Source organism: Aquarana catesbeiana, linkage group LG04, assembly GCF_042186555.1.
Source record: "Aquarana catesbeiana isolate 2022-GZ linkage group LG04, ASM4218655v1, whole genome shotgun sequence".
Taxonomy (NCBI): Eukaryota; Metazoa; Chordata; class Amphibia; order Anura; family Ranidae; genus Aquarana; species Aquarana catesbeiana.
The window spans coordinates 84,066,746-84,080,702 of NC_133327.1; the positions used below are offsets into that span (position 1 = coordinate 84,066,746).

General features: G+C 41.7%; 1 pseudogene; it reads right to left on the minus strand.

Annotated features, from left to right (window-relative positions):
* Positions 1-10,844: 10,844 nt before the first annotated feature.
* The window catches only part of LOC141141186 (uncharacterized), a 40,622-nt pseudogene continuing 37,509 nt past the window's right edge, over positions 10,845-13,957 (minus strand).

The window sequence follows — 13,957 nt, forward strand, 5'->3', positions numbered from 1 at the left end:
AATCTTGGTGCTGTACAGTTCTTGGTTGTGTAGCAGGACCCCCATGAGGACTGCTGATTGACTCTATACCCCACTGGCTACCCCGACTCTGCAGATCCTCTGTTACCTCTGACACCTTGGATTCCATTCTGCAATGTGATGTTAGCAATGAGAAACTCACACAATGTCACTGAACCACTCAGAAAAGTTTACTAAAGTAAATAATGAAACACAATGAAAAAAATGAATAAACACAAATTGTAATTGACAGTTGGTATCACCTAATGCAGATATACAGAACTTAGACCCTTATATTCACCTTTCAGGAGTATATGTGAACAGGTGTACAGAGGGATAAGTACTCAATAGCTTCAAAACATATATTAAATACCTTCCCACTGAGGCCAAAAACACACAGACCAAAATGCAGTATAACATTCTTTACATTCAAGAACACAATGTAAAGTCTAGCATATACTCAATGGCTCCCCCTAGGCTATAATTCAGAGTTCAACTTATAGGTAGAACAGCAATGCTTGGTAAAAGAGGAAGATGGTGAAAGTTCTTTTAACTCTGGATATCTTCAGCTAGCCTGATGTTTAAACTGCAGTATTTGTAATCCAAAAAGGCAAAGGAAAAGAAATGACCGTAGAACAAAAGATATGCAGATGACTGCTTAACTGAAGAAATATCACCACTTGTAGATTCCTCCTTACATGTGAGTGCAATACAGTACTGATCTTACAGTGCAGGGGGAAAAGGCAAGGCCCCAAAGTTCAGCTGTATGATGCCTGTGAAGAAGTAGATTCACCTCCGTGGATCTACAAGTCTCACCAGCAGTCTGCAGAAAGAACTCACTCAGCAATACTGTACTCTCTACTGAAATGGGCAGGTGCCCTCTCACCACAATAGACTCCAATGGCTGTGAGGCTCCGTCCGGAATCCCCTCCTGGTGTCTCCGTCTGGTGAAGATGGCGCCGCTGCGCCGCGCTGCAACTCCCGGTGGGCTGAAGTGCAGGGGCTTCCAGTTGCTCTAAAGCGCAGGGTGGTCCCCTTGCTAGGATGGTAAAGCTGTACTCCGAGATCCCTCAGAGGCGGGCGATCCGGCTCTCCGTTGTATAGGCTGCAGTCTCTACTCCTGGTCTCACACAGACCTCCTGCTGGCAGGTGTTGAATGGCGTCCAGAGAGGCTGAAAGCAGGCCGCACTGGTCCTTTTATCACTGCTCCCAGCAGGCAGTGCTGCGCACTTTGCATTGTCTGTATTGTAGTTCAGGGCTGATCCAGCTAACAGAGTCACCTCCTCCTCCAAACTACAAAATACTTTGCTTCATTCCTTTTCATGAGGTAAGGAAAAATCCTATCAAAGTCCAGCAGCCACTAGAGGGAGCCAAACTAATTTGAAACAACAACAAACTGTTCAACTAGAATAACTATAGTAGCAAACCCTTGGCTACAGTTGTGTCTATTAATGTCTAGGATAGATCAGTTCTTTGCCATAACCTCCCATTTTGTGACTTGCTACTATGGTACAGTCTGATTACTAGAGAAGAGGAAACTAAGGAGATGTCTACCCCAGCCTGAAGCAGACTGATGGCATCATCTCAAGCTAGGCAATGTCGCTTAATTTAAGCCCAAGGACTGCTTTTTATTTAATTCTGAAGAACACTGAATGCTGTAAATTGTGACATGTTATGAATTAGTTTATGCAGACTTTAAAAGTTACTGAAAGGTCCACTTTACCTGTTGACAGATCAGTTAAGACAGTTTGTGAACAAATGGTATGGACTATTGCAAATTTTGCTAATATTTTGCCTTGCTAAATCAGACTAATTACTTTATAATTCTGCTTCAGTTGCCATTTACCTTTCCATAATTCCTGTATAAATGTAAAGTACTGCTTTTGTAATGTACTGTATCTCTTTGACCTCACCACTTTCCAGACGTCGCCAGCCAGGTTGGCTCCTGTAAGCCATCCACATAACTCGCAGATTCGTGATCACTGGTATTTTACACATTTTAGGGAAAGATTACTTGATCATTCACATCACAAGAAAAAGTGAAAAAAAAATAAAAAAATAAAAAATAGCTGTGCTGTATCTTGGATTCATGAAGCGTCTGTGGTTCACCTCAAAGCCCACACGTGTTACTAAAAGATTCATTTTTCACAGCCATTCAGTGTGCACTCTACAGCTAGGGATTCCCCTGCTAGTTCTACTGCTTATTAATATACAAAGGATCTTCTATGAAAATGTGCTGTGTTTTACAAACATATCTTCTCAGTGACTGGATAACTGTATTCTGCAGTCTTTGTACCATTGCAGGAGTAAAAAACCTAAATAAAAATGTTAGTACAAGTAAAATGTGAAAGTATGTAAATAATCCCCAATAACTGTTGTCTATAGCCAAGTAGCCTGGTCAATCTGAAACCATCCCACTTATGCCTACCTCTCAGTCCTTGGTGACTAAATTAACTTTGCAAGTGGTACGCCAAAGCAATTCATTTTTCCTTTTTCAATTAAAGTGTAATTCCGCTATACACCTAACTAGCCTTAAAACTGTCCATTTCGCCTCTTAACAGCTATGCTACCTAACCTTTGTAAGAAAGATGTATATACGAGTACTTACCTATTCTCAGGTGCTCCAGTCTGGTCATGTGATCCATCCCGTTGAAGCTAGTGGAGGCTGCAGGGGACATGAGATATTGGCGAATCTTGTATGATTGACTCTTGCCAAGTCAAATATTAAAGGGATATTAAAGGCTTTCTTGATTTTATTTTTTTAAATAACAAACATGTCATACTCATCTGTTTGTGCAGTAGTTTTGCACAGAACACCCATGATCCTCCATTGCTCGGGTCAATTGCCAGCACTCTTGACCCCTCTCTCCTCCCGAGTGCCCCCAGAATAAGCAGCATGCAATGAGGGAACCCAAGCAGGCTCATTCCCGAGCCGTGGCTCTGTGTGTCTATTCACACACAGAGCTGAGGCTCAGCCACACCCCCTCTCTCTTCTCATTGGCTCACTGGCTGTGATAAAGAGGGAGAGACCCCAGAGTCCCCAGACAGCCGAGGCTATTGTGCACATTGCTGGATCGAGATGGGGCTCTGGTAAGTATTGGGGGCGTTTGGGGGGCTGCTTCACAGAGGAAGTTTTTTACCTTCATGCAAACCTTGAGCCTTTAGAACCACTTTAAAAATACAGTGGATATTTAGCTGCAAGTGATGTTTGATGGCCACATTATGCAGCCAGGCACATATATAGCCCCGAATCTGGGGCCCATAGCCTCGAGTCTCTGCAGGGGTCTCCAAGGGGAGGGGAGGCTCTCTGGGAGCCCTGATTTAAGGGGGAGGCTCTCTGGGGACCCTGATTTAAGGGGGAGGCTCTCTGGGGACCCTGATTTAAGGGGGGGGCTCTCTGGGAAACCTGATGCAAGGAGGAGGCTCTCTGGGAACCCTGATGCAAAGGGGAGGCTCTCTGGGAACCCTGATGCAAGGGGGAGGCTCTCTGGGGATCCTACTGTAAGGGGGGCTCTCTGGGGATCCTACTGTAAGTGGGGCTCTCTGGGGATCCTACTGTAAGGGGGGCTCTCTGGGGACCCTGTTGTAAGGTATGTATATACCTGTGTATGCCCGCCCAAGCGTATGACTTTCTTACTACGTTGCTATGGGCTCTAGCCCCAGATCTTTTGTAGACCTAGCAATGCCCCTGGCACAGAACAAGATCCGTGACTTTGGATAGAGAGTATATCAGCTTTGTTCCTGTAAAGCATTAACAGTGGAAACTTAATTTAAGGAGGCTGAAGCACAACTCTCTGACAGAATGTGTTGCCTGGTATACCCAGTTATAGCGCTCCTCTGCAAGAATTGTGGTGTTATGAACTGATGTCATCTGTCATAAATACATAATATAGTCTGATTATGTACCGTACATAACAATTTGGGAGAATAATATGAAAAATGAATAGAAGTTGTGAAACGTAAGTGTTCCAATGTGTTTCAATCAGTAGTGCAAAATCAGGGGTCAAGTTGAGTCTAAAGTAGACATAGTAGGCTTGGACCCTACTTCCAAAAACCAAAGGAGCCTAACTTGCCAGGGCCACACAAAAATTAAGGTACACCATGGGATTGTCACCCCCCCCCCCCCCCACAAACTTTACCCCACTTCTTTCTGGGGCTGAAGCTGAGACAGACAGTAACGCTTAAGCGTAACTGTCTCAGCTTCAGAGAAGGCAACAGCCCACATTCAGCCAAAACCAGGTGCTTGCAATTTTCTCCTGCCAAAAGCAGTAATGCTGGAGTTGCATCATTCAAAAAAAAATAAAATAATGAAACAACACCAAAGCTAGCCCACAAGTGAACAGCTACACACACCTGAGATATAAAATTAGAAGAGGGTCACCTGACTACAGCATTACAAATGGCCAATGTGCACCAGTTCAAACGCTATAAATCTCTTTTTGGACAAAATTCACTAGTCCATAGCAAGTAAATAGTTTTAAATTAAAACTAGGGGCAAATTGGGCAAGAGTTAAAGTGGAAAACAAAAAAATTGCCAACAGGTAGGGACTTTTGGTAGAAGAGACTTTATAAGTCTCTTCTAAAAATCTTTTACTTATCTGCTATCTACTAGTAAAAATGTGTACATGTCCCGGCATCTGTAAGATGGAGTTGGGTGTCTGCCCAATGGACAAAGCAAGAAGACAGTGGACCTGGAAAAGCAGAAGATAACATTCAGGGAGCTTGAACCTCACATTGCTGGTGGAGAGCACACAGAGAGGTAATCATGTCATAATGTGCAAGTATGCGCAGCATATTTGCAAATTATGACGATGGTTGGCCATACCACCAACCTTTACTTTTGATTTAAACAAATTTCAATTGAATCTACATTAGTGACTCTTGTTTGATACAGTCTTTACATTGGGGAATGCTTTTTGATGCAAATTTTGTTGATACAAATTTTTGATCAGGGAATCTTGTTAAAAATGGGCAAAAATCACAGGGAGTAAATGTGGAAAATAAAATCTTGGTAAAAAAATGGGTGAATATTGTGCAAAAGCTTGATGACCCTTGGTCAAAAACAATGCTAAATAGATCCATAAGTGTGTTCTATTCATATGTAACTCATGTAATAAATGCACAGTATATCCAAATGCTTTATTCTGAGTCTACGGTATTCCTCCTTTCACACACTGCAAAAATTTTAACCCAGTAAATACCATTACAACCATACAGGCCTGAATAATTTTGTATGCTATAATTCCATTGAAGGTTTTTTTTCAGATGCACCCTGAATTTTTATTATGCACCTTTCTTTGGGTCTTACTTCAGTTTGGATGAGTCCAAATTGAAGGAATCCCTAGAGAAATCTGTATAGTCCACCTTTTCTCTGTCCTTTACAGACTAAACAACTTAGAAATAATGATGATGATTATAGTGACCTTCCTATATTTGCTAAGACAGTGAAGATATTTAACATTTATCTTTAGAGGCTTATTGCATGTAATAATACATGTACAATGATACTATGGCATTTCTACATGGCTCCCAATTGTCCTTTTTTTGAGTATTTGACTATCCATTTTTTGGAACCTTTGTACCTCTGCTCCTCTTTTTTGTCTTAGTGGTCCCTCATTTTGGTCTGATATATGAAATTCATTATTTACCAAGCTCTAATTTTGTGAGTATGTTATTTTTAAGTCAGTTATGAAGGAAAAGAGGTGTTTAAAAAACCCTTGTTGGTTAACCAATAATGTTTTGTATGTGGATTCTTCATTCTCCACCTAATGAGGGAGTGGCATGGTTGTGTCCTTTACCTACATATTTGTGCTAAATAGTGTCCCTTTTTCCCATCTAAGAAAGTGGGGAGGTATACCTAGGGGGGTGTGATTGCCAAACAAACCATTAAGGACCAATAAACCCCCAAAAAATAGGAAGGCGCATCTAATAGTATACATAGCTATGCATGTAAAAGGTCCTGGCTTGTAGAAAACTGATATATCTGACAGTTATGACATTTTTCTACACATTATGTTGCTCTATGTTAGCTGCCAGAAATGATTAGTCAGGAAATTAGTCATATGTTTGACAATATTATTCAACACTTTCACCTCATTCTAAATCTATTGCATAATTACTGACATTTAAGGTATTCAAACTATTCTGTGCAGCCTAAATTATACACGCCAAAAGGTGATTACATTAACAATCCAAATTATTTTGGGAAAACTCTAGAGCCCATGGTCAGACAATCAACATTGCAGGCACATATGTACATACGTACGTACTTTATTCAACATCTTTGTTAGGCTTACTCTATCAGTGTAAATGACCCTTCTAAGAAAAGTCTTGTTGGGCTACTCACAGTTCTGTTGTCCTTTACTTTAGGTTTATTGCCTGCAGATCTAACATTTCAATTCCAACACCATGTTCTGATACTGTGCTCATGTCTTTATAGCACCTCACTGTAGGCTTTGCAGGATCCTTAGAGCATGTGGTTTTTGTTAGTTGGAGAAAAAGGAGACACTGGAAATGTGGGTTTGAGATACAGTCAGATTCCCAATTATACTGTCCCACTGGCCATTGACTTGATTTTACCTAACATGAGCATGAGTACCATGTATATTATTAAATCATTTTATTAAAAAAAAAAAAAATGAATACTTTTCAAGCACCATGTGTATCTACCAAACACGCTTTAAGACTAATATAATTGACTTGGCTTTACTCGCATATAAGATTGATTCCATTGTACATATTCCTAAGATTATATGCTGTATATGAGGAGTTTGCGTACCCGTTATAATTCAGCTATTGTGGTTAAAAGGTCACGTGGTTATTTTTTTTTTCTTGTTCTTTACCTGTTTTTAAATGTCTTTGGGGGTGGTCTACTTTTCTTCTAGGGAATCATCGGTTAAATAAAGTTATCATTTTTTTATACTACACACCATTTAAGCCTGTGCCTTGGAAGAAATATGGTAAAAAAAAAAAAAAACTATTAAAAATATGTGTATGTATAAGTAACCAAACAATAATACAAGTTACAAAAGTGAAATATTTGCTGCAGCCTCCTTAAAGTGGAGTTCCACCCATTTTTTCATGATCCTTGCAAGACAATGCCCACCAATAGAACAGTATGATATGGCAATCATTTCTTTTTTTTCTTTTTTATTGCTAAATACCTAATTTTATCTGTGCAGTCTGCAGTTCCTGTCCCGGTTGCCTAGGCAATTTCATCATTAAGTGATTCCCTAGGACTCCTGGGATATCGGTGTCATCTATCCCAGAAGTCCTAGGGATGGCTAACAATGAAATCTTGCGGTATTTTGACACAGGAAGTTCTGTGTTGATTGACAAGTTGCCATAACCACGGGGCGGGAAATTCGACCGATGCCGCTATTGTTATGGCAACCTGGAAACAACACGCCGCACCGCACAAATAGGAATGGGCTTCAGATGCCCCCATCATCAATACTCGCTGCCTGCCTTCTGGAATCCTGTGGATAATGATAAATTAATAAGTAGGAAGAAGGTTTACACTTACAGCAGTAACCTAATTATATAGTACAACTAACAAGAATCACAGGGGTGCTTTAATGATAAAGTAAATACAACAAACAGAAATCCAAAGTATCCACAGATTTCAGGAGGTGCTAGACCATTTCTCAGGCTCGATTCACACTAATGCGTTTTTTGATGCTTTTTGCATTTTGCAGAAATGTAGGGAATCTTTTTAACATGGTTTCCTATGGAACACGTTCACATCAATGCATTTTTGTGCCTCTGCATTTTTGGAAAGGGTTGGGGACTTTTTTCCCGCAAAATGCAGTGTTTTACATGTAATAGACTTCAATAGACCCACATCCTAAACGCAAGTACTGCATTTTTACCGCAATTTTGCCACGATTTGAGTTTTGCAATTTGAGTTTTTTTTTACATTCACTGTAGATAGCTGGTTGCTAAGGAAGCCGGCTGCCGCATCCTTAACAACCGATGAGTCATCGGCTGTCAGCGGGCTTCCCCGATGAGTCATCAGCTGTCAGCGGTCTTCCCCCCTGACAGCTGAATGTAAAAAAGAAATTGGCGGTTAAAAAAATTCACGCCGTCTCTTCTAGTGCTGTCTTCTCCCAGAGCCGTCTTCTCCCGCCACTGCCTCTCCCGCTGCCGTCATTTCTCCTGTCTTTTCCAGCGCCGCTGTCTTCTTCCTCGATGCCGCTGTCTTCTTCCTCGTTGCCGGTTACCCGCTAAAAACAAAAAAGGCCACTCCTGTCCTGAGGCTGTCTTCCTCTGTTGTGATGTCCCCCGCTGTCTAATATCTTTTATATAGCCATGGGGCATGGTCATCTGATGACGTCACTCGGAGAGCCTGTTCCCTGTGACATCACAATGGGGTGGGCTCTCCGAATGACATCATCAAATGGCCACGCCACATGGCTATATAAGAGATGTCAGACAGTGGGGGACGTCACAACAGAGGAAGACAGCCTCAGGACAAGGGCGGCCTTTTTTGTTTTTAGTGGGTAACCGGAGGTAAGGAAGAAGACAGTGGTGCAGGAAAAGACAATTCCGGGAGAAGACAGTTTAGAGCTATTTTTTAATAAGGTGTTCAAAAACCATTTTTTTTTTACATTTCACTGCTTTTTTGGTGAATAGGTAGGGATATGATGTATCTGACACCCATTCACATGGGGGGGGTGAGATCTGGGGGTCACCTTGTTCAAGGGGGCTTACAGATTCTGATAAGCCCCCCGCCCGCACACCCGGACAACCACCGGCTAGGGTTGTCGGGAAGAGGCCCTTGCCCCCATCAACATGGAGGCAGGGTGCTTTGAGGTGGGGGAACGCAGAGCCCCCCTGTCCCAAAGCACCCACACCCCCCATGTTGAGGGCATGCAGTCTGGTATGGTTCAGGAGAGGAGGGACGCTTGCTCGTCCCCTCCCTTTGCTGACCTACCGGGCTGCATGCTCAGATAAGGGTCTGGTATGGATATTGAGGGGGACCCCACGCCATTTTTTTTCAATTTTGGCGTGGGGGTGTCCCCTCCAAATCCATACCAGACCAAAGGGTCTGGTATGGTCTTGGGGGGGGGGGGGGCATGCATTTAGTTTTTTTCGTGAACTTTTTAGCCGGCAATTTTTTTTTTTTTTCATTTAGCTGTCAGCGGGGAAGTCCGCTGACAGCTGATGACTCATCGGTTATTAAGGACACGGCTGGTTTCCCGACCTTCTCCTTAGCAACTAGCTATATACAGTGAATGTAAAAAATAAAACAAAAAGAAAAACCACACAAATCGCAAAATTTACTGTAAAATCACTGTAAAAACATGGTTACAAAAACGCAGAAAGCACAGCAAAAAGCACTGCAGAAACGCTCAAAAGCAACATGCATAGATGTGAATTGAGCCTTAGTGTCCGAAATTACAATCCCAAGAATGTAGTGTTCATATAAATTTTCCAAGGTGTTCTCCAGATCAATAGCCATATTTCAATAGTGCAAATAGAATAAATAGGTGTAAATGTCACACTTCAGTCCACAACTGCAAGTGCTCCACCACTCACAATGTAAGTCTCACTCACCAAATAGTTATGACTCACATATAAAATGATCAGCGTGAATTGCTTTAAGTAAGCTCTTTCCTCTGTCTTTTATATATATTTGGGATTTGTGTACTTTTGTTCTGCTATTTTTAGAGACACCTTGCTCTCTTCTCCTTGTACTTTTTTTTTTTTTTTTGCATTTATTGTTAAATTATAAAGTTTCCATTATAATACATGCTTTTCTAGACTCCAAGTGGCCAAAATATAAAGTCACTAATGGTAATTTTGAGCATTTTTTTAGTCTAGGTATGGACAGAAGAAAGGATTGATAGACCTTAGACCAGTAAATGTACATTTAGGAAGTGATGTCAGTCATGGTCTTCAACCTAAATCTCTTCTCAGGACAACAGACTCTTGGATTCAAACTGCCACCAATATTTTACCATTATATATTTATAATATAGCTGCACAGTACCTTGCATGAAAAAACATCAAAATAGTTGTTTCTTGGTCTGCAGCAATGCATAGCTATCTAGATCAATTAGCATGAAGTAATTTGTTCAGACGTGGGAGAGTAACCTGTATTTCAACCTTTAACGTACCCCAAATAACACCCTGCCAATTGTGCAATTCCTTCCCCTCCAGGACACACAGAGACTGTTGTGTTTCTCAGAGTCGCCAGATTCAGCACTAATTTTGGTAGAGATTTCAGAAGTTTGTTGCGACAGAAATGTCTTTCATTCGTTTCCGGGTCAATAGTTCCTTGTAGTTTAAATTGACTAATAACATGGAAGGAGCTAAAATAGCTGAGCATAAATAGAAACAACAGTATTATCACACTGCTGCCTGAGGCAAAGTGTCTAACATATCCCTGCTCATTTAATGATCTGTGACACCACAGAGCACAGGGCTACTGCTCCGTACATGTAGCAAACACTGTCCCCTCAAAGCCTAGCACTGCAGAAAACAAAGCATTAACATTGTGATTGGCTTGGCCCTCTATCAGCACCCTACTCTACAGTCTGAGTTTACTTCTAGAATTTCTGGATTGCTGACTTTAAAAGGGGAGGGCATAGGGTATATACATAATGGACATGTAACATTATTAAAAACAAAACAAAAAAACATGAATTTACCAACACATTTGCTGTACAGTTTATTCAAAACTAGAAGGCACACTTTGGTTCATAACATGCTTTTTAAATACCCACAATGCATATATGAGATGCATCACAAAAGCATCTTTTAGGACAGGAATGTTGTTCTACTCAAAGGATCCTGATGCAGTTGGGGTGAATACAGTATATAAATAAAGGGGTATGTTTACATTAAGGAGGGTCAATGTTAAGAGTTAATGGCAGGATTTGTGTTAGGGTTAAAGTGCTGGTGAGTGTTAAAGTTATAGGAAGGGGTACTGTGAAGGTTAGGGCTACAGAGAAGATAAGGGCTACAGGGAAGGATAGTGTGAGGGTTAGTGTGATGGCTACATGATGGATTAGTGTGATGGTTAGGATTAGAAGGAGAGTTAGTATGATGTTAAGGTTACAGGGACAGTTGGGTCACTGTGAGGGGTAAGACTACAGGAAGGGTTAGCATGAGAATTACTGTGAGGTTTATGGACAAAGAGAAAGAAACAGTGCAGGTTAGGGCTACAGGGAGGGTTGTTGTGAGGGTTAGGGTTACAGTGAGCATTGGGACCACAGAGAGAGATGTTGTATGGGTTGCAGTGAGGGTTGAGGCTACAAGAAGGGTCACCATGAGGGTTAAGAATACCAGGAGAGTAATAGTGAGAGTTAAGGCTACAAGAAGGGGTAGTGTGATGGTTAGGGTTACAAGGGGTGTTGGTGTGACAGCTAGGGTTACAGGTAGGGTTAGTGTGATGGTTAGGATCACAGGGAGGGTAACAGTGAGGGTTAGGACTATGGGGAAAGTAGGTTTGAGAGTTACTTTGACTTAAGACTACAGGAAGAGTTAGTATGAGCATTACTGTGAGTGTTGAGGATGAAGAGAAAGTAACAGTGTGGGTTAGGGCTACAGGGAGGGTTATTGTGAGGGTTAGGGTAACAGGGAGGGTAACAGGAAGGGTTAGGGCAACATGAAGAGTTGGTGTGAGAGTTACTGTGAGGGTTAAGGCTACAGGTAGGGTTAGTATGAATGTTACTGTATGAATGTTACTGTGAAAGTTAGAACTACAGGAAGAGTTGGTATGAAGGTTACTATGGGGGCTAGGGCTACAGGAAGGGTTAGCATGAGTGTTACTGTGATTGTTAAGGATAACAGGGCAGTAACAATGTGGGTTAGGGCTACAGGAAGGGTAACAGTGAGGGTTGGGACTACAGAGATAGTTGGTGGGTAGGTTACTGTGAAGTTTGGGGCTACAAGGAGGGTTAGTATGAGGGTTAAGGATACTGGGAAAGTAATGACCATGGCTAGGGCTACAGGGAGAGTAAGTGTGAGAGTTAGGGTTAGAATTACTTTCAGGGTTAGGTCACAGGGAGGGTTAAGGTGAGATGTAGGTATTATGGTCAGCAAGGGGAGCTCAACACAGAAAATTATCAGGGATCTAGTAGTTTTTTTTCCTGTAATAAAACACCCCATTTGTAAGGTAAGCCAGGCAATTTGTTGAAAAAGAACCATTGTATGCAAACACCAGGATGGCCTGCATGCCATCAGTGCACAAAGCACTTGCCTGTGTCCTGAATAGTCACAGACTTTCCAAACCCATGGTATAATGATATTGGATTGCAAGAACTGCTAACAGTCTGCACTTGCAATACACCTGTATATTGGCACTGTACAGGACGCCCAGGGACAGCCCTGAAAGGCAGGAATGTTTTCCCATTATTTGGATTGTAGTCCCTTTAAGGGAGATGATGAGAAACATTTTTGACTAATCAGGGGTTCTCGCCCATGCAAGGTGAGGGGTTCCTGGGTAGTCCGGTTGGAGTGGAGGGTACTGAGACATTGGGGGGACTGAGCCTTCAACCCTGATTACAGGGACTTTGGTCCCAAAAGGATTACCTGCCTGTGGGGAAAGCTTGAAAAGGAGTCAGCGCCTGCTGTCTGTGAGGTCCAGTGGAGCAGTTCACAGCTGTGAGAAAGAGTGGGCTGTCTGATGACTGAGACTTTGTTTGCGGAGCTCCCTCAGCATTTCCTGTACCCTGAAGCGGACAAGAAACCTAACCCAAGTGTGGGATCGGTCTACCAGCAGTGAGTTCTAATATTGCTGAAGAAAGCTTTTCTATTTTCTTGATTTTGAAGGAACAATAAAGATTGTTTTACTTTAACAAACAGCTAGCTGGTGACCCTGGGCTCCCAATATTACAGCACTCATAGGGGGAGATTTACTAAAAGTGGAGAGTTCAAAATCTGGTACAGTTCTTAATACAAACCAGTCAGCTTCCAGCTTTTATTGCCAACGTTTTATTGAATAAGCTGAAGCTAGAAGCTGATTGGTTACTTAGCATAGCTGCACCAGATTCTGAGTGCTCCAGTTTTAGTAAGATCTCTCAGCCTGAATGTTTTGTTGTATGCTGGATTGTGCTGTCACAGACCCCCTGTGTTTACTACAACATTAATAAAGAGAGACCAGGAGCTCAAGACCCCCTGCTCTCTAGCTCCCTTGTCACCTCCTCCCATGCTCGCCTTCAGGACTTTTAAAAAAGCCTCGCAAATCCTATGGAATGCCTTACACCAATCTGTCCGCTTATCTCCTACTTTATTAGCTTTTAGACGATCCCTGAAAACCCTTCTCTTCACAGAAGCCTACCCTACCCACACCTAACAACTGCATTTTCATTTTCCCTATCAGCTCATCCCCCACAGTTATTACCTTTTGTTTCCACTTGACCCTCCCTTCTAGATTGTAAGCTCTAACGAGCAGGGCCCTCTGATCCCTCCTGTATTGATTTGTATTGTAATTGTACTGTCTGTCCTCATGTTGTAAAGCGCTGCGCAAACTGTTGGCGCTATATAAATCCTGTATAATAATAATAATAAATAATAATAATAATTTAAAAAATGGGCAAAAATACCTTAAATGCAATGTGGTGTCTGAGCTCTACATTTGAAGCTGACATATATATATATATATATATATATATATATATATATATATATATATATATAAACATGGCTTGCAAATGAATTAAAGTTAAAGTAATTAAGATTAGATATAGAAAAATATCAAGAAATTCAAGTCTGTTTCTCAGTCGAAGAGCAGCTGTTCCGGACAGTGGGCGTTAATTGAGTTCACTAGAGAAACATGATATTTGCGTCTAATGAAGAATGCTTTATGTATTTTCTATTGTTCTGTCTAGGGCTGACTTCCCCCAACACTCCATCATGTGTGGCTTTCCTGGACATAATTTGGTAACTGTCTCCTAGCTTAAATGGTCCAATGTAGAATAAATAAACTGACTGAGTCACCATTTGACCTCTG